General features: G+C 41.5%; 1 protein-coding gene across 3 annotated transcripts in view; it reads right to left on the bottom strand.

Moving 5' to 3' along the window:
* LPGAT1 (lysophosphatidylglycerol acyltransferase 1) overlaps positions 1–23752 on the bottom strand; it is a 111063-nt gene extending 87311 nt beyond the window's left edge. The window contains exon 1 of one of the 3 annotated variants that reach the window (XM_072733324.1): positions 23591–23752. The gene's annotated coding sequence lies outside the window, so the exon portion shown is untranslated. Of the gene's footprint in view, positions 1–23295 lie in introns of all 3 variants that reach the window. The other 2 variants (XM_025982331.2, XM_072733328.1) reach the window with 2 other exon arrangements.
* Between the last annotated feature and the right edge of the window lie 958 nt (positions 23753–24710).

Here is a 24710-nt window from a genome sequence, read left to right as displayed (position 1 = left end):
CTTCCCTTCCACTGCAATTGCCGTCAGCTAGAGTTGAGATTTTTGAAGCATGTCCCTGTTTCTAGTCAATTCACCTTCCAAACCATGAGGTCCACTACTGCCATGCTAATCTTCTAGATGTGGATAATTTCTGAATATCCACAGCTCTCTCTGTGTCCCATATTGGCCTATTGAAATGCCCCCAAATATAATTTAAAAAGAGTACATTTATTGAGAGTGTACTGTGCACTGTGCTAGATACTTTATATAGTTAATCTAATTTGCTCCTCACAATTACCCTTCAGGAATGTTATTTCCATTTCACATGTGAGAGGTGAAAGGCTTAGAAAGATTAGCTAACTAATCTATCAGGGTCATAGGGTTTGTAAGAGGAGACACCAGGATGGCACCTGATACATAAACCCTTGCGTCCTTGACTTTCAAGTACCTATATCGTTCATTAGAATCCGGTTTGACTGTGCATGACAGAAAAGTCCAAAGTACAGTAAAGAGACTTTAGGCAAGACATAAAATGACATCTTTATCATATTAGAGAGACCAAAGGAAAGCAGTCTGGGGGTGTCACCTTAGTAAGATACAGGATCTCATTTTTTCTAAGGGCTCACACACTGGCTACTACGTGGAAATCTAAGTATGGGAAGATAGAACTGGAACTGAAACACCAGTCAGATTTTTAGGGGATCCAGGCGAGAGAGGGTAGTAGCTTGGTCTAGAGTGGTGGCAGTGGAGTTGAGAAGAGGATCGTTTGAGAGAAATTTAGGAGGTAAAGTTGGCAGGACTTAGTGGGAGGTTGGAAATGCTATTTCCAAGACCACATGGATGAACTCCAGTGTAAACGTGAAATCTGGACTTCGAATCCCACGTAGGACTAGCCAAACGATATTGTGCTAAGCACCGCAACACTAGGGTGAACCCAGAGGATATCATCCGAGTCAAAGTATAAACTACCTGGTCTGGGCCTTTGTTACAAGAATCAAAGGCTATAAAGAGCAAATTATGGCTCTTTAACTTGCTGTCTTATGCAAAGGCCATTTAAATCCCTTCCAATTAATGTGTTCCACAAGGAAAACAATCTTCTTTATAGCCTACCAACCACACCTCACCCCACATAGACTTGCTATAAATGGAGCCAGGAACTCTTGCACCTGAATTGCTCTAAAATATTTTCCTTCTACTAAAAAGTGTTCTCATACTCACCACCAACTTCTTATCTAGCTTTTATTAGTGTGGAACTGTACTTCTCGTGGTATTTCCAAACAATCATTTATTTCTGTCTCATTTCTTCATTCATATTTTTTTTTAAATTCTTATCCCCTTCCCATTTTCTCTCAATTCATATTTCTAAACTAAAGCTGGCTAAGCAAAGTATTATTTACTTCAGATTGTCATTGTAGTTTTGTGATCATTTTAACATTCTTTGCAAGATGTCCCATCTTTTTAGTAGCAAGAGCGGACAATATGTATATAAAACTTCGCCGCCGCTGCTTTCCTTTTTGCACTATGAGAAAGAATTGATAGCTTTAGAGATTAGGATTGTGGACGAAGCAAACAATGACGATAAAAGCTTGATGTTGTAGAATGAAAATTTACACACAGCTCTGCTGTCTTTCTCCCATTTATATTTAATATAAAGTCTCTAATAAACCTGCAGGAACTTCTTTTTTATATCTGTAAAGTACATAAATGTTTTCTTTGCAAAGTAATAATTAGCATATCTTAATATTGTTAAATTATACCCTATAGGAGCCCAATTATTTTACTCTGTGATATTTAGCAATTTTAGCTTAAACTCATTTCATTACAAAAGCACTAAAAATAAGGTTAGTGAAATATTTCTGAAAATCTTCCAAAGGTGACCAGGATGAGTTTAGATGATTTGGAAGCCAACTGCATGTGTGACAGAGGTAGGCATGTGTCTCTCTCTCTCTTTTAAAGGTAGCAATAAATTCTGCCTCCATCCCCGACGATAACTGCTCAGTCAGAAAAGCTAAAAGGCTGCCCCAATATCTAGCAGCTCCAAAGGTGCAAATTTAGGGATTCTGTAGCACTCACCCACCAGCAACCCATTCTCAGGCTCTCCTTGGGCCTTGTCACTGCCCAGAACTGCTTCAATTATGACATCTTAAGCTCCATTGTTCTGGCCTCTGTATCATGACCACCTGTCCTTCCACTCTGTCCATCTCTGCCAACTTGGAACACCCCATTCTTCCATTGTCTCCTGTGCTGTCTCTCACTGGGCATCTCTCACCTCATTTCTCTCACAAGTACTCTCACAAGTACCTTCAACTTGACCTTCCTGTAGTCTTTTTATTACACCTGCCCTGAATTCCTTTTTTTGTCCAACTCATCTTGAAAGTATTGGGCTCAGTGGGGGAAAAAAAATCACACAGCCAGACAGAAGAGTGACACCCTTGGAAATTCTTCTTTTGTGTATCTCTGGTCAGCAGCCATCCTGTCCATTTCATTTCCAATGCAATACCCTCCTCACCTGAAACTTCTGATCTGCCTTCTCTCCCCTCAGTCCCAGCAGAAGGTCTTGTCGGTCTCTTGGCACCTCTACAAACCTGTCTCTACTTATGCTAATACCATATTGTCTTAATTACTGTGGCTTTGTAGTAATTTTCAAAATTGAGAAGTGTGAATCTTTCATCTTCATTCTTCTATTTCAAGATTGTTTTGGTTATTTTGGAACCCTTGAATAGTTCCATATGAATTTTAGGATCAGCTTGCTGATTTCTGCAAAACAAAACAAAACAAAACAAAAACAAAAACAAAAAAACAACAACTGGGATTTAGATAAGTATTATGTTGCATTTCATAGAGTCCCAGGGAGTATCCATATGAAGTCTTTTTTGTTGTTTAGATCTTCTTTCATTTCTTTCAACAATATTTTGTAGTTTTCAGAATATAGGTTTTATACTTCTTTTATTAAATGTATTCCTAAGTATTTCATTCTTCTTGATGCTATTGTAAATAGAACTGGTTTCCTAATTTCATTTTCAGATTTTTTATTGTAAGTGTATAGGAAATGTTTTTTGTATATTAATCTTGTTTCTTGTGACCTCGATGAACTCATTGGTTAGCTGTGCTAGTTTCTTTCTGTGGATTCCTTAGGATTTTCAGTACGTAAGATCATGTCACCTGCCACCGAAGATTCTTAAGGACGACAACTGCATAGTCATAGGATGAAGCTGGGGATGGTTCTTCAATCCCTTCAAAATATCCCTGAAACTTTTTCATTTTTCTAGTTAGAAAGGATGAGTCACTCAACAACAAAATCCACTACTAATTTTTTATGTGTTGCATTTCAACTAACACAGCTGAAAAACACAGTTTTGGTTGTTTTTTTATTTTTTGTTTTTTTACCACAAGGGCTGCCCTTATCAATCTACAAAAATACATGAGATCATGACTGCAAAAACCGTCAGTATTTATCTTTTTCATTCAGAAGGCAGCATGATTTAGTGGAAAGACGTCTTCAGCCTCTGGAGTTGGCAGACTGGTTTTTAGTCTGGCTCTGTCCATATTAGCAATGCTATTACAGGCTTGTTGTTGAAGGTTCAGTGAGGTTTCCAGCCACTTCTCCAAGCTTTCTTCTGCAGGCTGGGTGTTTTCTCTGTAGAGGACTGAGCCTCAGAAGGGTGACAGTGCCCTGGACCAGAGGAGGCAGGACCAGCTGAGGAGTTTCTTTGGGAAATGTCTACTTCTTTTTAATCAAGGCATTTCTTTGGTTTCATTGAGGATAATTCCTTTCCTAATTTAAAACCATTATGACATTCATCTCAATAAGGAGATGCTGAGAATGGATCTATCTTTGGTGAAGGTATATCCAGACCTTACCTGGCCTGGTACCTGCAGACTGCAGAGAATCTACAAAATGTATGAGAAAGTCATAGTAGTGATCTAGAAGAACAAATAGGCTGTGGCCTTATTTTAATCACAGAGCCCAGGCTCTGTCACGGGGATGCAGAACTGGCAGGGGAAATTCCATGCCTTATCATAATGCTCATTGCTCTAGCTGCATCACTGCTTCCTTCCTTAATATGCAATTAAGGACTGACTTTTTAAGAGACAAACAACATGTCAGTTTTATGATCGCTGAAGCCTGTAATCTGAACATGTGTTTTCCCAGCTGGGCTCAAGGGCATGATGGCAAGAGTGTGGCTGGCCCTAAAATCAGTTTGTCCATAGATTCAAATCCTGGTTCCATCTCTTAAAAACAGCATGAGACATTGGCAATTTATTTAAGCTTTCTAACCTTTTACACCATCTGTGAAAAGAACACAGCAATTCATAGAAATGATTGCGAGAATGGAAAATATGCACAGTCTTTACCATATGACAAGCACATGATACACTTGAACTCTTAGGAGGAGGAAGAGGAGTATTCTTCTTCAAGACATTTGACTGATGAGGCTAAGAAAATTATTTTTAAGTCCACTCCAGTGGTATTTAGGCTTTAGTATGCATAGTAATCACCAAGAATAATTTTCTTTAATGAAAATTCCCAGACTCTACCCCCAGATTATCTGCTTCAGTAGTCAGTGGCAGGACCCATGAGTCTGCATCTTTAGCAACTATACTCCGGAATTCTGATACAGGTGATCCATGGGCACTTTTTAAAATACCTTTTATTTTGGGGGCATCTGGGTGACTCAGTTGCCTGCCTTTGGCTCAGGTCCTGATCCTGGGTCTCCTTGCTCAGTGGGGAGTCTGCATCTCCCTCTCACTCTGCCCCTCTCCCTGCTTGTGCTCTCTCTCTCAAATAAATAAAATCTTTAAAAAATAAATAAAAACTAAAATTACCCTTCGTTTTGATATAATTTCAAATTTACAGAAAAGTTGCAAAAATAGCACAAAGAACTCATATGCTTTAATAAGATTCATCAATTTTTATTTTGCTACATTTACTATATCACTTTCTTTTCTCTATTTATCTTTATAATTTTTTTCTAAATCACTTGAGAATAGGTTGCACATCATACCTCTTTACTCCTTAAAACTTCAGTGTGCATTTCCTAAAGGAAGAATATTCTCTCTACATAATCACCAATCAGTTATCAAAATCAGGAAACAACATTGATAAGATACTTTTATCTAATATATAATCCATATTCCAATTTTATCATTTGCCTCAATATGCCTTTTATCACAACTTTTTGTCCCCATACAGGATCTAATCCAGGGACTGCATGCATACTGCATTTAGTGTGACATCTCTTTTGTCTCCTTCAATATGGAACAGTACCTGAGCCTAACTTTACTTTATGACATTGACTTTTTTTTTTTTAAAGAACACAAGCCAATTATTTTATGGAACATCCCTTATTGTGGGTTTGGCTGATGTTTTCTAGTGATTAGATTTGGGTTATGTATTTTTGGCTAGAATCCTTCATAAGTAATGTGTCCTTTTCAGGATATCTCCTCTAGAGGAGACACATGATATCCATTTGCTTCTTATTGGCAAGATAGACCTCACTTTGAAAAATACTTGACTACTTTGAGAAAAATTTGAGCAACCACTTTCTGTTCCATGAGGCCTCAGAACCTGAAGTGGTTGGACAAGGACTCAGGTTGTTTACTCTTCTGAATTTTCTTTTTTTTTTTAATTTAAATGCAATTTGCCAACATATAGTATAACACCCAGTGCTTGTCCCTTCAAGTGCCCTCCTCATTGCTGGTCACCTCATCCCCCCACCCACATCCCCTTCCACAACCCTTCGTTTGTTTCCCAGAGTTAGGAGTCTCTCATGGTTTGTTTCCCTCTCTAATGTTACACATTTACTCTTCTGAATTTTCTGATTGTGGGTTTATGAAAGAGCTTATCTGTCCATTGCCTAGGTAGTTCAGGTCATATATTAAACACACTGCTATTACATTCAAAACCACAGCATATCTTTATGTTTAACTTATACAATTCTCTACCTCTACTCCTCATTTCTTTGATTTTTTTTTTTGAAGTAAGCTCTATGCTCCACATGGGGCTTGAAGTCATGAACCTGAGATCAAGAGTTGTATGCTCTACTAACTGAGCTAGCCAGATCCTGTTCCACTTCCCCGCCCCCCTCCACCCTGCCACAACCACCCATTTTCACTTTTAGTAACTCTGGATCATGACTTCTATCCTGTGGTAAATACAGGTAATCTATATGATGTATCATATGACATAAATGGCTGCACCCATGCTATTGATGTTAGTTTGAGGCTAGTGGAGAAAACTTAATTCTTTGCATCACACATTTTACAATGACATATCAGCTTACTCTTTGATTATATGCTTGAAAGTGCTCACTTATTTTTCCATTACCTCTAAAACACACTGAGACATGAATTGTAATTGCTGTTTTATTGTTTATGTTTTCACTCAGTAATATGCATTTAAGTTTTCTCCATGTCTATATAGTTCATTTCTTTATAGAGCTAAATGATATTCATAATTGTCTAGATGTACCACAGTTTATTGATTCACCTGCTGAAGGACATTTTGGTTGCTTCCAAGTTAGGATAATTATGAATAAAGTTTTTATAAATATCCATGTGTAGTGTTTCATGTGTATATAAGTTTACAAATCCTTTCAGTAAATACCAAGGAGAATGACTTCTGGATTTCAGGGTGAGAATGTGTTTAGTTTTAAGAAACTATCAAACTGGGCAGCCCCGGTGGCCCAGCGGTTTGGCGCTGCCTTCAGCCCAGGGTGTGATCCTGGAGATTCGGGATCGAGTCCCACGTCTGGCTCCCTGCATGGAGCCTGTTTCTCCCTCTGCCTGTGTCTCTGCCTCTCTCTCTCTCTCATGAATAAATAAATAAAATCTTAAAAAAAAAATAAACTGTCTTCAAAGTGGCCATTCTTACCTGCAGTGAATGAGAGTTCCTGTTTATCAACATCCTCACCAGCATTTGGTGCTGTCAGTGTTTCGTATTGTGATCCCTCCAATAGGTATTAGTGACGTTTCATTGTTGTTTCAATGTGCAAATCCCTAATGCATATGATATTTAGTATCTTTCCATATACTTAGTTGCCATCTACATATCTACTTTGGTGAGGTATCTGTTCAAGTCCTTTGCCCAATTTTTCTTTGGGTTTTGTTGTTGTTGTTTGTGTTTTTGCTGAGTGTTAAAGTTCTTTGTATATTTTGGATAGCAATCCTTTATCAGATGTGTTGTTTATAAATATTTTCTCCCAGTCTGGCTTGTCTTCTTTTTCTCTTTACATTGTCATTCACAGAGCAGAAGTTTTTAGTTTTAGTGAAGCCCAGCTTATCAGTTATTTTTTCCATGGATGGTGCCTTTTATCAACGTTGTATCCAAAAAGTCATCACCAAACCCAAGGTCATCTAGATTTTCTTCTGTGTTATCTTCTAAAAATTTTAGAGTTTTGTGTTTTACATTTAGGTCTATGATCTATTTTGAATAGATTTTTGTGAAGGTTGTAAGGTCTATGTCTAGATTCACGTTTCTGTACATAAATGTCTTATTGTTCGATCACCATTTATAAAAGAAGCTATCTTTGTTCCATTGTAGCTGTCTTTACTCCTTTGTCTAAGATCAATTGACAATATTTATGTGGGTCTAAGTCTGGGCTCTCTATTCTGTTTCATTGATCTATCTGTCAATTCCTTTACCAATGCCTCACTATCTTGATTATTACAGCTTTATAATAAGTCTTGAAATTGGGTAGTGTCAGTCCTTTGCCTTTATTCTTCTCCTTCAACATTGGGTTGATTATTCTGGGTCTTTTGCCTCTTTATATAAACTCTAAATTCAGATTGTTGATATGCATAAGATAACCGCTGAGATTCTGATTGGGATTTTTTTTTTTAAAGATTTTATTTATTTATTCATGAAAGACAGAGAGACACAGAGAGAGAGAGGTAGAGACACAGGCAGAGGGAGAAGCAGGCTCCATGCAGGGAGCCCGACGCGGGACTTGATCCTGGGACCCCAGGATCAGGCCCTGGGCTCAAGGCTCCACCAAACTGCTGAGCCACTGGGGCTGCCCGGGATTCTTTGTTTTTTTTTTTGTTTTTTTTTTGTCTAATTGCATTAGCTAGGACTTTCTTTCTACTGTCACTTATCATTACCTAGCCACTTTCCATCTTCCAACATGTTGACATTTCTCATTTGCTGTGGTCTCCATACTTGTTCTCTTTTTCCTTGTGGATTTGTATCTTTTTAAAAAAGATGTTTATTTTATTTATAGTTAAATAAACTCCACCCCCAGTGTGGGGCTCAAACTTACAACCCCAAGATCAAGAATCACATTGCTCTACTGACTGAGCCAGCCAGGTGGCCTAATTTTTTTTCTTTTTTTAATGAGAGAGATTTGGGAGGAGGGTGCAGAGGGAGAGGTAGAGAGAAAAACTTAAGCAGGTTCTAGGTGCCCAGCAGGGAACCGTGGAATCTCATGACCCTGAGGTCACGACCTGAGCCAAAATCTCAAAAGTTGGACACTTAACCAACTGACTGAGTCACTCAGACACCCCTGTATTTTTTTTAATCCCCTCTCCTTTAGCACGTTAGTGAGATTTTAGAAGACAACAGATATAAGTAAATATGATTAATTCAGTAGGTTACCCAGAAGTGTATTTGTTTTTCATATATCATCACTTTAAAAATTATGGCTAAGAGACCAAAAAAGCTGCAAGCTGTAGGGCTTCTTTCAACTTTTAAGTAGGTCTGATAGCTATGACCTTCATAAACTCTTCCTAGAGACACAATCCCAAATAAGTAATAGGTCTGACACTATATTGATATTCTCATATTTTTATGTACTAACATAAATTAGTGGGTAATTATGTGCTTTCCAAAGGGATTTACTATGGGAAAGAGTTCACTCTCCTAGGACATCTAAAGTAAAATTTTATGTGCTAAAATTCAATTCGTGGGCAGCCCTGGTGGCTCAGCGGTTTAGCGCTGCCTTCAGCCCAGGGCCTGATCCTGGAGACCCGGAATTGGGTCCCACATCAAGCTTTCTGCATGGGGCCTGCTTCTCCCTCTGCCTGTGTCTGTGCCTCTCTCTCATTCTCTCTCTCTATGTCTATCATGAATAAATAAATAAATCTTTTTAAAAAATTTCAATTCATAGCTAATAAGAACATAATCATTCTATATAATATAGTATACTAATATCTTAGTGCTAGCCAAGTCACTAAACCTATTCTTTGATTTGGAAGCTGGAGTTTAGTGAATGGCACCAACATTTAAATCAGTGGAAATTTCAAAGAAGAGGACACACAGAAAGAAAGTAAGCCTTGAGAAGGACTGGATAACAAAGTAAGATGACAGCCAGAGGTGAGAGAAGGCCATCAAGTACCTGGGGAAAGGTACCACTAAAATAATGTAAAAATAATGCTGGGTACTCACTCATTGTCATGAAGTTACTAATGGAGGGATTACAGGGAGGGAAGAGGGTTATTGGACAAAACAACTGCTGCAGACATGAATCTAGTGTCATGCTTACAGCCAAGGGCATGACTGTTAGGGAACACAGAGTTTCCAAGTTACAAGATGTGCTGAGTTTGAATAATGGGTTGTGGATCAACAATGTCCTAAATTAAAATAATAATGGCAACGGGAGCCAACCTACAGAATTTAAGGGGGGAAAACGTAATGAAAGTAGATTCAATAAGGATTAGAAGGAAGAAATTCTTCCAAATTGATTTCAGCATTTCAAAAGCATTGATATTGCAAAAAATGTGGTGGGGGAATGCCATATGGCATCTTTAACAAGGAAATAGCACGTGTGATGACATCAGGGACAAACCAAGCAAAAACATAACGATAAGGACCTCATAAAACAAGATAATAACTAATGTTTATTCAGCATTTACTACATGACAAGCACAATGCTAAATATCATAGCATTAATCTTCAGAGCAGTGTTGTGAAGTAGGAACTATTTCCTGATTGATAGATGAGGAAACTGAGGTTTTTGTGACTTTAAATGATTTGCTCAAGTTCACATGAACTCACGTCTGCCTGACTCCAGAGTTTCTGATGTGGACTTCTAATTCATAGTCTCAGTAATAATTACTATTTCATAAATATCGTTTGTGTGTTAGGCGTTTTGTATACTTCTCTTTATTCCTCACTACAGCCCTATATACTAGATTGAATTAATACCTAAGTATTAATAAGGTATCATACCTTATTAAATATTAATAGTAGCCTTAAAACAATCCTGTGAGGTAGTTATACAGATATTTATAGGATATTACCTTATCAATTATTAATGGTATTTTGATGGAGATTTACATTCAAAAGTATGAAAAGCTGATATTGAATTCCCTCAAAAGCAAACTATCTTTAGCATCTGTTTCATCTTCCTCTCTTCCTCTTCCCCTCCTCCTTCCCTACACTCCCCCTGCCAATTCTTAGCACATCATAGCTCCCTCCTATACCCAGTTCTAGGTGCTCTTCCTCATACCCATTTTTGGAGCCCATCCTAACTTAGGCAAGGAGTTTGTCTTAGTTTATTTCAGTTGCTATAACAGAGGACCAAAGATAAGGTGGCTTATAAGCAGCAGAAATTCATTCATTTCTCACAATTCTAGAGGCTGGGAAGTCCAAGATCAAGGTCTGGCAGAGTCGGTGTCTGGTGAGAGCTCACTTTCTGGTTCATAGACAGGCCCTCTTTTCACTGTGTTCTCACAGTGATGACAGAAGGGGAAGGTTGCTCTTGGGGATCTCTTTTATAAGAGCACTAATCCCATTCTTGAGGGCTCCACTCTCATGACCTACTAACCTTCCAAAGGTTCCACTTCCTAGTATCACCACGTTAGGGGTTAGGATGTCAACATATGAATTGGAGGGGTTGAGGGTGGGGAGAAGACACAGACATTCAGTCTGTAGAGGATTTCAGTATTTACAGGCTTAGTTTGTCCCCATAACCTCATCGTATGGAGCTGAGAAGTAAGTCTACTCCATAAGACCTAGAGTCTGGCTCCCTCATCATGGCTGCTTGGTGCCTGTGTGACTTGCCCATTGCCCTATTTCTTTGGTTTCTGGGAAGACCCAGGATTCAGTGTTTCTGAGGAATGCACGGGCGGGGTGGGGGTGGGGCAGGGGGGGATGATTGGGCTGATCTGTGAGGCATACCTCTGCTAGTGCTTGGCCCTCACCATCCTTAGCCCTGAATCTTGACACATATCCTGCTCTGGACCTCAGTGTTAAGACTGCAAATCAAAGGTCAGCCCAGTTGGAACTATGCATTTCATGACGGGGGTCATGGTTCTCCAGACTTTGAGCTTTTGCTGCAATCTCAATTTCCTCTTGTTGTGCTCCCTGCCTGCCTCCAACCTACCTCCCAGTGCCAAGTTTTCTGAAATTGTGATTAAGGTGACTGGGCCCTGTGGGCCTTGTGCCTGCCTCGCCTGCCCAGTTGGGCCTCCATCCAAAGCAGTATGCTGCAGCAAGGGAAGACCAGCAAGGAGGTAGATTTCCCAAAGAGCTTGCTTAAGATGCTTAAACTTTAGGGTTTCTGTTAGCACTGGACTGTACAGAGTATTTTCAGTGGGGAGAGAAAGCCACGTTGTTGTAAAAAAAAAATTTTTTTTTTTTTTTTTTTTTTTTTGCTGGTAAATTGCCTACAGTGATCTCAAACAAAAAGGATATGAATCTCTAAGACACAAGTATTTTTGTTGTAATTTCTTTACTCATTCTAAATGAATACTCACTTCTATATCTTATTTTTACTTTGTATTATTTTTCTAGAAGAGTGACCCCCAAATTGTATAAGCCCACAAAACCTGGATCTGCCCTTGGGATGATCCATACCCAAGCCTCATCTCCAGAAACTGTGATTTCATTGATCTGGGGCAGTAGATCTCAGCTGAGGTAAAATTTTTCTACTTCATGGATATCTAGCAATGTCTAGAGACATTTTTAGTTATCACAACTGAGAATGGGGGCATTAATGAGTAAGTGCCAGATTGCTGCTAAACATCCTACAAAACACAGGACAGCCCCACAACAAATAATTTTCTGACCAAAAATGTCAATGGTGTTGCAAGTGAGAAGCCCTGATCTAGAATGAGGCTCTCAGCATCAGCATTTTTCAAAATCTTCTCAATTAATCTGAATATCCAAGCAGGGTTGAGCACAACAGTTCTAGAGATAATAATAGCTAACCTTTACTGCAGAGCACTTACTGTGTGTCAGTCATCGTTCTAAATGAATGAACTCATTCAGTCTCTGGAGTAGGCCTATGAGATATTGTTCCAATTTTACAGATGAGGAAACTGAGGAACAAATATGAATAAACGTATCTTGAGATTCAGTCCCACACAGTTGGGCTCCAAGGGCTGAGAAGTTAACTACTATTACATACCTGAACCTCCTTAGCTGATTTACTTCATCCAACTAGAGATCTGTATGGGAGAAGGGAGTGAGAGTTCTGGTAGCTCCTTATAGTCATCATCTTGCCTACCCCCAACACATAGAAATGGAAATGAGAAAAGGTCTCAAGGTGGATATAGCTGGAAGGGGTGGAGGAGGGGTAGTAGGTAGTAGAGAATCGTTTTGAAGTATGTGTCAAAGGATAGTGGTTGGGGGTATGGGTATTTGTTCCAGTTTCTCAGAAATGTCTTGTGTAGTGCAATCTCATGAAATTTCTTAAAATGAAAGTTTAATCTGGGAATGGTAGACCTCTATTTGGGTAAGAAAAAAACATGTCTTGGCCCATCGGGCTGTAAATAAGTAATAGTAATCATTGCTCCCATCACCATCGCTTGCACAGCAATGGGCTGTGTGGCAATGTACCTTCCACAGATGGCCATATTTAATTGAAAGTCATGCCCAGCAGCTGCCAGAAATGCTGACTACCAGACTGGGAAAAGTACTGCCAAATGGGAGGAATGCAGACAAGTTCTGTGGCAAAATGATAGAAATATATAAAATAAAATGACTCTCTTTATTCTGCTCAAGCAGAAAAGGAAAGTACCAGCATACTTGGACTTTGTAGTTCAATTTCATAACACCGAGATGATGAAGAGTGCTGCTGCCCTCAGGGCAAGGGATGTGGTGGGGATAAGGCAAAGATGCAAATATTTCTAAAATAAAACAGGCCATGGAAAGAGGGCTATTCTATGCTTGGAAAAGAACCCCACGCCCCGTATGAGAACCACAACTATGGCCAACTCCTTGATTTCAGCCCAGTGAGTTGCTGAGCAGAGAATATAGTTATGCCAAGCTTGGACTTGTGATTTATGGAAATTCTGAGATAATAAATTTGCATCATTTAGACCCGCTCAATTTGTGGTGATTTTTTAACACAACACCAGGAAACGAATACAATGCATTACAATGGTTGATTTTTGAATGCCAAATCAACCTTACATTCCTAGGATAAGCCCTATTTGGCCATGATGTATTATCCTTTTATATATCGTTGGATTGGACTTGAAAAATTTTGTCAGAACTGTTTGTATGTATTCATGAGGGACGTGGCTTGAAGTGAAAGAAGAAATGTGAAGGAGAAAGAAATGGAAGATGAGAAAGGAACACATGACAGATGAGAGAACAATTTAAGTAGAGGTGGGAAAATGTCAGAATACATTTCAAAAACTATCCAGTAGGGGTTTTTTTGTTTTTGTAAGATTTTATTTATTTATTTTAAAGAGAGAGTGTGTACATGCACAAGCATGAGCAGGGGGAGAAGCAGCAGGGGGGGCAGAGGAAGGGGAAAGAATCTTGAGCAGACTCTGCGCTGAACATGCAGCACAACTCGGGGCTTGATCTTAAGACTCTGAGATCACGACTCTGAGATCATGACCTGAGCCAAAACCAAGAGTGATTGCTTAACCAACTGACCCAACCAGGTGCCCCAACAATACAGCCTTTAATTTGGCTGGATAACCACAGATAGGAAGTCCAGTGGTGGGGAATGCAGCTGGAAAAGTAGGGAGGGAAATGTTTGCTTAATTTGGGTGATGAAGTCAAGAGCCATTGAAAGTCATTGAGGGATATAACTGGATGAGTGAGCCACGGTGTGTAATTTAAAGTGCCCCAGGAAGAACCTGGAAGACAGTCAGGAAGCCCTTGCAATTTTCTGGTTAGAAGTCACTAGAGCCTAAACTTGGGCATGGTCAGGGGGAGGAGAGGAAGCGAGAGACAGAGGAAGAGATCACGCTCTTAGCATTCAGCCTAGATGTTAGATTGGCTCCACTCCCTCTTTGGACACCTGAGGAACATCAGCAGGACCTACTCCATCATCTGGTGATTGGAATCAAGCACTGAAGGCAAACCTGAAAACTACTGATCACCTGCAGGTTGGGCTCCCTATGTTCCTGCTGGATCCAGGCCTGGCTGGTTGGCTCCAGACAGGACACAGTTGATAATGGTGGCCCAGGAGGCCCAACCCAGAAGAACTCCAAGAAACCGGTTTGAGTCTGCTGTCCATTCTGGGATGGTAGGTGGTTCAGCTGAATAAATGAAACATGGGGGAAGGGACCAGGGGGCTGAGGGAGGAGAACTGTGCTCACTCAGGAGGGGCTTGAAGCATCTCTCTTGGGTTTGTGGTCCCAGTGCAAGATGAGAAATAGAGGCAGACAGAAAGGACTTTCCTGGAGGGAAGCCATCATCACGCTGGAAGCTTATCCTACCATAGAAGTTATGGAGAAGCCTCGGGGAAATATAGCATGTTGGGCATTTATTCTTGATCCTTTGCTGCATGCAATCTCCTGAGGAGAGGCCCTCTATTTGTGAGAACACTGGGCAGTCACCCCAGAATGTCCTCCTGGGAGCTGCCCTCTAAATTCATTCTTTCTCCAAGAAGATAGCTTTTATTTTCACAGCAGAGGCAGGTTCCTCTAATGAGATGCTGGCATTTCCTGGGAGGGGATTAGTACATCAGCTTATCTGACCATCTCTGTAGGGGCACAGATAACCCTAGAAAGTGATAAAATAATGGGCTGGGTGGACTGATGAGGAGAGGTTAAGAACACATCGGAGATGTTGGGCCAAAGAAGTGAAGAAGGGGGTTGTGAGGGTACTGGGGGTGGCGTTGGCACAGGATGAGCCCCCAATTCACAACTTTGCTCCAAGCTCGCTCTGCAGCTTTATGTAACACTCCCTCATGTTCCCTTCTGTGGAGGCTTTGAATTATATCCACCGATTCTTTGATCAGCCGTCCTTCGATTGGTGGAGGGAGCTTAATTCTCCTCCTCTTGGTGATGGGCCAGACTTAGTGACTACTGGTGGACAGAGTATGGCAGAAATAACTGTGTTACTTCCCAGATGGAGTCATGGGCCTTTCATCTTGGTCACTCTCTTTAGGATCACGTGCTCCAGGGGAAGCCAGCTGCCATGTCATGACAAGAGGCCCATATGACATGACACTGAGACCTCCTGTCAACAGCCATGTGAGTTCAGCCACCATAGAAGTGTGTCCTCCAAACCCAGTCCAGCCTCAAACTGACTGCGGCCCCTGTTGACACCTGATTGACCCTGAGTAGAACAGTCCTGTTGAGCTGCTCTCAAACTCCTGACCTAAAGAAACTGAGATAATACAGGTTTGTTATTTTAAGCCACTAAATTTTGTGGCAATTTGTTATGCAGCAGAAGATAACTTATACCTCCTGATGGCTCTCAATCAGCTGTTTCAGGTCAATATAATTTGGTGGCTCTTAACATGGAAGGGCCTAGCCCTTATTATTATTATTATTGAGTAAGACCAATCTCTATTTTACAGTTTAGGAAAGTGAGGCCCTATCTGGAATAGAGTTAAGAGTGTTTTGCTTTGTTTACTTTTGCCTACTTGAATTTATGGTTTTGAACTTTGACAAAGAAAGTTGCGTGTTGGAGTGTACAGATTCATGCAAAGCCCTGGGGCGGAATCCATTATTGAGCTTCTAAACAGGTTTTTGCTTTGCCTATGATGGAGAATTTAAAGGGCGTAACAGCAGAATTATAAAGTGGGCAAGGGGACCTGTTGCTAATTGGGGGATAAATCCATGGAAAAGCTGTTTCCTGTAGCCTGGAGGCATCTCAAACAGAAGGATACATCTCAGAACTAATAACAATACCCATTGACTTGCCAGAGATTGGAGCCGTGTACACTTTCTCCATCTGCTCTGATCCCGGGAAGGTGGCTCTAGGTTCACTAGCCCTGACACCGCATTTGATAAAGGGATGAACAGCCTGGTTTGATAGGAACAAAAACAGTTGAAAGTGGAAGGCACTGTCTCAGCAAAGTGCCATCTAGACTCAGAATTCTCAGGTGACCTAGACCAAACAGGGAGGGATTGCTGGGTCAGGGAAACCAATCCATTAGGGCAGTAAGCGAATGCATGTGGAAGGCCCCTAGGGGCAGCTCTTGCCAGTGATGTCAGGGGCTTCCTAATCTGAGACCATTGAATATTAGAGCTAGAAGTGATTGATAATTGGGATTGCAACTCCGGAAGTGCTGGAGAAGGAGACAATTGTGGGTACCTTATCTCCTCTCATTTTCTCTCTTCTCCTTCCCCAGCAGCTGGGTAAGTCCATCACTTTTGCTCTTCTAAAGCAAGGACAGGGGGGTGGGGGGTTTGCAGAGACTCAGAGACCTCAACTTCCTCAGGAAGCTTTCCTTCTTCCCTATCAGATGTGATCCCTCCACCTCCTGAGTGCTCATTCTACTGTGTCTGTACCTTCCTTATAGCCCCATGGTGTCGTATCACACTGTCTATTACTGTGTTATACTCCCTTGTGGTGGACACTGGTGCGCCACCCGGATCCCCACTGTCAGGGCCAATGCATGAATTCTTCCAGCTTCTGGGGATGTTGTCTACTGAAAATTCATCGCTGAGTCCCTTCCCAGGCATTTCCCTTCCCCAAGATAATCCTCTTGCCCAAGCTTACTCTCCCCCCACTCCCACTCCACCCTCCCCCCCCCCCTGCCCCCGTGGGGATGGGGGGTGGAGAGCCTACACCCAACAGCGTTCTATAAAGACACACCTCCTTTATCTCAATTCTGGACCTCTTTAAAGGGCCATCTCAGCTTTAGAGCTCCCTGTGGGATCATGTTCCAGTTCAACTCTCCCTTCTGTCAAGTCCTATACAGGTGTTGTTCTTGAGGACTCTCCCTGATAAACTTCTTGCTCCCAGATCTCCATCTCAGATCCAGGGAACCTAGCCAACAACACCCCCATGAGATAAGAAGCTTATGGAGGGCCACCTGTCAAATTCTTTATATCTGCCTCCCTCTTCTGTCCTGCTCCATCTCCCTGTACTCAGCGCAGTGCTGAACAGACTTCAGATGGGACACAGACGATGACTTGGACAAAGATTGGGCAAGGACTATTTCCCTTCTCCCTTTGCATCCAAAGTAAACACCGAATATCTTCTTGTCCCTAATATGCAAAATATTCATAGACTTTACAAAAAATACAAAATATATACCATCTAAGGAGTTCCTTGTGTAAAGTATTTCCTGGGGGCATCCATATTTTAAAAGCCAGAGAATGTTTGTTTATTTTTAAAATGAGCAAGTGCAGCCCAGACTAACTTTAATCTTTCTGCTTGAGGTGAGCAGCTCTTGGGGCAGTCAAGAGAGGCATCATAGAAGTCTACTTTGTCTCAGGCAGCCTGGTGTAATGTTCACTGATGAAGAAAGTCAACAACCCATTCCAGTGACCCTGCAACATTCTAGAAAGATCTGCTTACCTAAAACCTTCCCTTATTTAGCTCAATGATCATTTTGGTTAAGTGATCATTAGTGGCAATGTTTATAGCCTAATTGGGGTTGTATTTCTGCTCTAATGGGTCCCAGTCAACGTTCCCAGCAAGAGGTTTGTGAGGGTTGGTGTTTTACTCTTCTAACAGCCTTCTGCTCTGCTTGATTAGCCTTGTGGTCCTTCATATTATGGCTGCCCTTCCCAACACCCTGGGGGGATGCCAGAGGACACTTGTTTGAACTGGCTTCTAGGTTACACAGACAGATCCAAGAGGTTAAAGTTCTGAGTTGGACTGCGTTAACATTGACTTTTGTCTCCCCAACATCTAGCACCAGGTCTGGCTTGAAAATGTTTGAATAAATGAATGAACAGACCAAATGATGACTGTCACTCCCTGGGATCCTGAAACTCCAAAGGTGGGTTCATCTGGCAAGCATGATGCCTTAGTAGACAAGAAGCATCACCCTGAGATCCTTAATTCTTCACTCAGAGCACAATGACCTTCACAGATTTTCTCTTCTGTACTTTTACCTTTTCAAATGCAAACAGCAACACCAGCTTAACAGGGGAAGAAGATTCTTACCCTCAATCACTCTATTATGTTTGAGCCCCACCTTGGCACTACTTACAGGTCACAAAGGGCTGTTCCATTCCCTGGTGGGCCCTGCCCCCCTACCTCCAGGGTCTAGTTCCCATCAGAAATTTCCCAGGAAAGTCTGACATCTTCATCCCCAGTCCGGGCAGTCTAAGCCAGGCTCAGCTGACAAAGTGCCCTCAGTTCTCCTTTTCCTAACTAAAGTTTCTAGGTTGACAACCCCCACTCTCCACCCCAGCCCCAGGGGAATCCATTCTGTATTCAGTTATTTTCATACATTCAGTAGATGAGACTCCTGTGTGGTGCACCCAGGAGACTTTCTTTTTTTTTTTTTTTTTTAATTTTTATTTATTTATGATAGTCATAGAGAGAGAGAGAGGCAGAGACACAGGCAGAGGGAGAAGCAGGCTCCATGCACCGGGAGCCCGATGTGGGATTCGATCCCGGGTCTCCAGGATCGCGCCCTGGGCCAAAGGCAGGCGCCAAACCGCTGCGCCACCCAGGGATCCCCGAGACTTTCATTTTTTGATCTGTAAAGTGGCTTTGCATAACTCTGCTCTGCTTAACTGATTTATTTATTTATTTAAGATTTTATCTATTTATTATGAGAGACACACACACACACACAGAGGCAGAGACACAGGCAGAAGGAGAAGCAGGCTCCATGCAAGGAGCCTGATGTGGGACCTGATCCCGGGTCCCCAGGATCACACCCTGGGCTGCAGGCGGCGCTAAACAGCTGGGGCTGCCTGAGCTTAAGTGATTTAATTTAATTTCTTTGATTTCAAATCCATGAAGCTCTCCTCACGGCTCACGGCTCTGTTAACTTGTGAAGGTGCCCATCCTTTCGAGTGCTCACTTCTGTTGACAGCTCATGGGCACAGCCTAGGCTGCTTTTTTTATTATTTTATTTTCCCCCAGCTTTATTGAGATATAACTGAAATACAATATTGTGTAAGTCTAAGGTGTACGGTGTGATGATCTGATGCATGGAAATATTACGAAATGATTACCAGATTAGTTAACACGTCGATCACCTCACATAGTTACCTTTTTGTTGTTGTGATTATAGTGAGAACATTTAAGGTTTAGTCTCCTAGCAACTTTCTTTTTTTCTTTTTTTTCCTAGCAACTTTCAAATACTGTTTTGTTAATCATAGGCACCAGGCTGTACATTAGATTCCCAGAATTTCCTCATCATATAGCTATAAGTCTGTACTCTGACCAACATGTCCTCAACTTCCCCACTCATCCCACTGACCTCACCTTCCCCACTTCCCAGCTGCCCACCATTGCACTTTCTGTTTCTATGAGTTTGGCTTTTTTAGATTCTACATGTAAGTGAGGACATGCGGTATTTGTCTTTCTCTGACTAACACCCTCTAGGTTCATCCATGTTGTCACAAACAGCAGGATTTCCTTCTTTTATGACTGAGTAGTATTCCACCTTATATAAAATAAATAGATTTACTTTATACACACACACACACACACACACACACACTCAATATGCCCTTTATCCATTCATCCATAGATGGACACTTAAAAAGTTGTTTTCATATCTTAGCTATTGTAAATGAAGCTACAATGAACATGAGAGACCAGAGATTTCGTCTCCTTTGGGTATATACCCAGAAGTGGGATTGCTGGACAATATGAGAGTTCTGTTTTTAATTTCTTGAGTAGCCTTCATACTGTTTTCCATAGCGGTGGCACCAATTTACATTCTCACCAACAGTGGTCAAAGGTACCCTTTACTCCACCACCTCACCAGTACTTGCTATCCCAGTGAGCCAATTCTGATCCTTCTCTGCCCTTTCCTTTCTCCTCAGCTACCTGCTCACTCAACAATCAAGTATGGAGTGCCCACCAAGGTTCAGGTTCAGAGCCATCTGCTTGGGAATCAGGATGCATACATCTTGGTGGGCCTTACCTTCGAGAACCCATAGTGAGTGAGTCATGAAGTGTGATATGGTCAGAGCGATGATGGAATTACCAATTTAAGAGGATGGAAGAGGAGCCCCAAACTAAGGAAGAGGAGAGTGACCTTGGGAGGTTTCCTAAGGGAGAAGATGCCCCTTCCTTTGTCTTAAAGGATTAGTCCACAACAGCCTGATGAAGATGAGTGGATGCAAATATGCATTTACAATTCATCTAACAAGTGTGCTTTGAGACCTGCCACATGCCAGGCAAAATCCTAGGTGCTGGGGAGACAGCAATGAAAAAACTAGAAAGTTCACACTTATGGGAAGAAACAGTATAAGCAAATAAGTAAAATATATACATCATGACATGTATGTGTCATAAGGTGATAAGAGTTAGAGAAAAATAAATCAGGGAAGGAGATTTAGTATGTATGTGGGTAAGGAGGTGACTTTGAAAAAGGGTACTTTTAGGGGTGCTTGAGTGGCTCAGTCAGTTAAGCATCTGCCTTCAGCTCAGGTCATGATCTCAGGGTCCTGAGATTGAGCCCCACATTGGGCTCCCTGTTCAGCAGGAAGTCTGCATCTCCCTCTCCCTTTACCCCTCCCCATTGCTTGTGCTCCCTCCCTCACTCTGCTCTTTCTCTCAAACTAAAAAATAAAAACAAGTAAATAAAAATGGTAGTTTTAAATATGGTAGCTAGGGAATGCTACTCCATTTTTACCAATCCCCTTCATCTTCATTGTGGTTTTTAACTATTTGCAAAGTGTTTTTGCATCTATTAGCTTATTCAATTCTTAAAATAATCCTGTGAAGAGGTAGGGAAAATTAGTCTCCTGGTTTCTGTTGCTCCCTGTATTAATTTGCTAGGGCTGCCATAAAAAGCACCACTTAGCGGCTTAAACAATAGAAACGTATTGTCTCATAGTTCTGGAGGCTGGAAGTTCTAGTCCGAGATCACAGCGTCGACTGAGTTGGCCCCTCCTGAAGACTGTGAGGGAAGCTCTGCTCCTGGCCTCTCTCCTGGCTTGTAGATGGCTGCCTTCTTGCTTCTCAACCTTGGTGTCCCTCTATCTGGTCCGTCTCTGTGTCCAGATTTCTTGTTTTCATGACACCAGTCCTATTGGGGGACACACCTAATGCCCTCTTTTTAGCTCCATTACCTCTTTACAGGCCCTATCTCCAAGAAGGCCACATTCTGATGTACTGGGGGTTAAAGTCCAACATATGAGTTGTGGTGATGGTGGGAGGTGAGGGACACAGGTCTACACACAACATCCCCCAAATTACTGAACTTGGCATTTCACAACCAAGATACGTGGAAGCTGGTGCTGCCCAGCTCAAGGCTAACAGTACAAGACGGCTCGTGCCATCCATGATCACTTGCAGTTCATAAGCCTAATTACCTACGATCATTTATCCAGGCCTAAAGGCACTTCCCATCAAGGGTTTTACTTGACTCATTTGAAAAACAAAGCAAAACAAAACATTAAAGGACCCGACAGATCTAGGTTGAACTAGATTTTTTATTCCAGAATTAGTCACCTCTTTAACTCTGAGAAACCCTGAAAACTCCAGACTAAGCAAGGCCTGGGTGAGCTGCTAAAGCTAAGAGACCAAGTAGAAGGAACAAGCAAGTAGGATAAATTAAGAGGGATGTGAACCCAAGGAAGAAAAGAGTATTGGGGAAAGAGGAACTGCAAACCCTTTGGTCACCTCGGAAATTACACCTCCTCACCAAAGATTAAGTCATACACGTAAATGTATTTTGAAAGGTTGAAAATGTTACAATTATGAAGTAGTCTTCTCTGAGGTACGAACACAGCGCATTGTCCCCTCTGGAAGCGGTACTGCCAGGTTTTCTGGTGGACTACTTCCTAATCTTTTCTTCCTTTAATTTTTTGGTCACAAATGAAATATCATAACTCTCTGAGTTGCCAACATCCATTTTCTTTGCTTTGAGGAGGTTGCTCTTTTCAATTAACAAGTTTGAAAATGTCCGAGTCACATTGACCTCCAGGCCAACCCAACTGGGGGTGTCAGGTCGGAATGCTCTGCTTTCTCCGGAGGTCCTGGCATAACTCTTATTGTAGAAGGCAAGAGAGTCAGAATACATGCCTCTGGCTCTCATATCTCACTCCTGCCTTGGTCTAAGTCCCCTACGTGTAGCAATTCAGCTGTGTTCCAGAGCCTTCCACTCAGTGAGTCTCAAAAGCTACCCAAGGCACACGATGGACCTCAAACTGACCCAAGAGAGTTAATCTTCTCTTTAGTCCTTTGGGACAAACTATTTACAAATCCATATGCTCGTTTTAATGTACATCTAAGATGTACTTACTAATAGCATGCTAAGTGAATTATGAAAGGTTAATCTAATTTGGAATTCATAAACCAGAATCACTGAGCTACCAAATATTTTTGAATCCTCAAAAATATTAAACTATTAAATATAAAAATTAAATAATAAATATAATAAATAATAAAAATATTAAAAATAATTTAATATTCCACCAAGAAGTCTGGCTTCCAGGGAAAGTTCTGGTGGAGCCTTGCCCACATTCTCTGGATGGCATTCTCTGGACGGCGCTTTGTCATTACTCTGTGTCACCCTGTGTGAATCAAGATCTTCAAGTGCTGCCATTCTTGCTTTTAATTATAATTTACTGTGAACTCAGCTTCATCGTTATCAAGTTAGTTGTGATCTGTTTAGTTAAAATAACTACTGTTGCATATCTGCTTCGACTGTATCTTTTGGCCTTTAATTTTCCAGTAATTACACATAAAGACAATTACACATTGCAATTTGAATATGAATCATTTATGCCCTAATTGCTAAAGCACATGGACACTTAAGCTCCCCAAATATACCTTGTAATGGCCCCTCAATAGTATTCTTGAATTATTTTTCCATGAGTACCTGGGAAAGGAAGGGGCTGATTGGCTGTGAACTATTTGGCCCAGCTTAAAGGGAGCTCAAGGAGGAAAAAGAAAAGATTGCAAACCACTGTTTTAGACTCTAGGAATAAACAACTAAATTTACTGCACATTTTGCAAATAGCTTGTAAATGACATGTGCAAACTCGTTTCCCTTGGTAAATGGCTGGGAAATAAATATCCACACTTACCTTTCTCGAACCTCTACTCAGCTGCAGGCACACTGGTTGTAGCAGGAAGTAATGCCGCCTGGCTGATCAGGCTGCCAGTGGTGATCGGGAGTGAGGTGGGGCGAACTTTAGAGCAAAGGTTTCAGGGCAACTGTAAATATGATTGGCAGAGTCACAGACAACGCCGAGCTCTGCAAATATGGTCACAGTTTGAAGCAATAAGCTTCTGTTCAGGGTTGTGGAACCTGCCGGTTACATATCAGTAAATGGCCAGTGTCCATGGAAAGTCCAAAGTGACTTGGAGAGACAGACTTACTTTGGGGTTCTTTTGGGCATCCAAGAGTTCAGGAATCCCCCAACGTTAGCCCTGGGCTGACCTGAGGCACCATCATGATCTCAAATGTTTACTCCCCCGTGGATCCCACTGAATTTTATTTGTATTTCTGTTATAGCGTCGTGCTCTGCTTTGTTTTGTAGTGGTTTATAAAGGTCTAAGGACCTCGTGGACTTTGTTTCTTTGGGGCAGGACCAGGTTCTACTCACCTTTGGGAGACAGCTTGGCAGAGGGCCAGCCGCAGAAACCTGAAGTGAACCTTGGCTCACCACTGATGGCTAAAACAATGACTTTAGGACAAACAGCAAAGATACTGTTAGCTTACATTATGACTTAATCCGGAGATTAAAATAGTTTCAGATTACTTCCCTACCCTTTTCTCATAAATAGATAGACGGATGGGTGGATAGATGATGGCTAGATAAATAGAGAGAGAGATCTATATCTCAATCATTCTCTTTTCACACACACGCACACCCAATCAGCTCTGCTTCTTTCTGTAATTGCCCTTATTTTGTCCTACTATAAATGAGCTTCTTTCACACAAGTGGTGGCAGCGATTGTAAATACTTTGTTTTCTTTATTTTCTGCTTAGCAACCTAGAGGGAAAGTCCTCTTTCTCCATATCAGTCTACACAAGCCCAAAGAAGTCTGATTAGCCATATCTGGGTTGTATGCCCACCGTTGGGAGGGGAGGAGGGTTTTTATTGGCCCACCAGAATCTTCTGGTGTCGTGGGGAGAGGAAATTCCGCAGAGGAAAGGTCTTTCTAGATGCTCTTACCAAAAAATAAGAATTGAGGTGGGGAAATAACAACCATCTATTTCAATCAATGGGATGCTACATGTAAGGCAACAGGACCTGGGACCAAAATAGATGCTAAACTGAGCACCCATGTCTTACTTTTTTGAGGCAGCTTCAGTCCCTCCATTCTCGGGGTCTCCTACCTCCTTTCTTAAGTACTTTAGTCCCAGTCACACCCAGGGAGATCGTGGAGAAGCTGTAGCTAAAGGCAGAGACCCTGCTCTGTTTGCCTCCCTCGGGGGGCACGAGAGAAAATATGCTTTTGTTTTGGAAGAGAAGGAAGGGTCACAGGGAAATCC

The sequence above is a fragment of the Vulpes vulpes genome, chromosome 13, assembly GCF_048418805.1.
Source record: "Vulpes vulpes isolate BD-2025 chromosome 13, VulVul3, whole genome shotgun sequence".
NCBI lineage: Eukaryota > Metazoa > Chordata > Mammalia > Carnivora > Canidae > Vulpes > Vulpes vulpes.
Note: the sequence above shows the minus strand (reverse complement) of the source record. Positions and strands in the feature narration are given on the sequence as shown.